At 69.2% G+C, this 428-nt stretch overlaps 1 pseudogene; it reads left to right on the top strand.

Annotated features, from left to right (window-relative positions):
* Positions 1-158: 158 nt before the first annotated feature.
* Positions 159-394, top strand: LOC113979134 (annotated as a pseudogene).
* Positions 395-428: the final 34 nt, after the last annotated feature.

The raw sequence follows: 428 nt of genomic DNA, 5'->3' as shown, positions 1-428 counted from the left end.
CAAACCCCCCAGGACCAGTCCCAGTGCCCCCGAGACTGGTCCCAGTGCCCCCAGGGCTGCTCCCAGTGACCCCAAACCCCCCAGGACCCGTCCCAGTGCCCCCGAGACTGGTCCCAGTGCCCCCAGGGCTGCTCCCAGTGACCCAGGGCTGCTCCCAGTGCCCCCACTGACCCCAGTGCTGATCCCAGTGCCCCCCTTTGGCCCTCCCCAGTGGCTGGACCTGCACAGGCCCATCGACAGGCGGGTGTACAAGGGCCCCCAGCCCACGTGCCACGACTTCAACCAGTTCACGGCGGGGGCCGACAGCCTGGCCCTGCTCGTGGGATTCTCGGCGGGGCAGGTGCAGTACCTGGACCTGGCCAAGAAGGACGACAGCCGCCTCTTCAACGAGGAGGTCAGAGGGGAAAACACCCCTGGGAACCCCCCCC

The sequence above is a fragment of the Neopelma chrysocephalum genome, unplaced genomic scaffold (genome assembly GCF_003984885.1).
Source record: "Neopelma chrysocephalum unplaced genomic scaffold, ASM398488v2 Primary Assembly neopelma1_29501, whole genome shotgun sequence".
In the NCBI taxonomy this organism is placed as follows: domain Eukaryota; kingdom Metazoa; phylum Chordata; class Aves; order Passeriformes; family Pipridae; genus Neopelma; species Neopelma chrysocephalum.
Note: the sequence above shows the minus strand (reverse complement) of the source record. Positions and strands in the feature narration are given on the sequence as shown.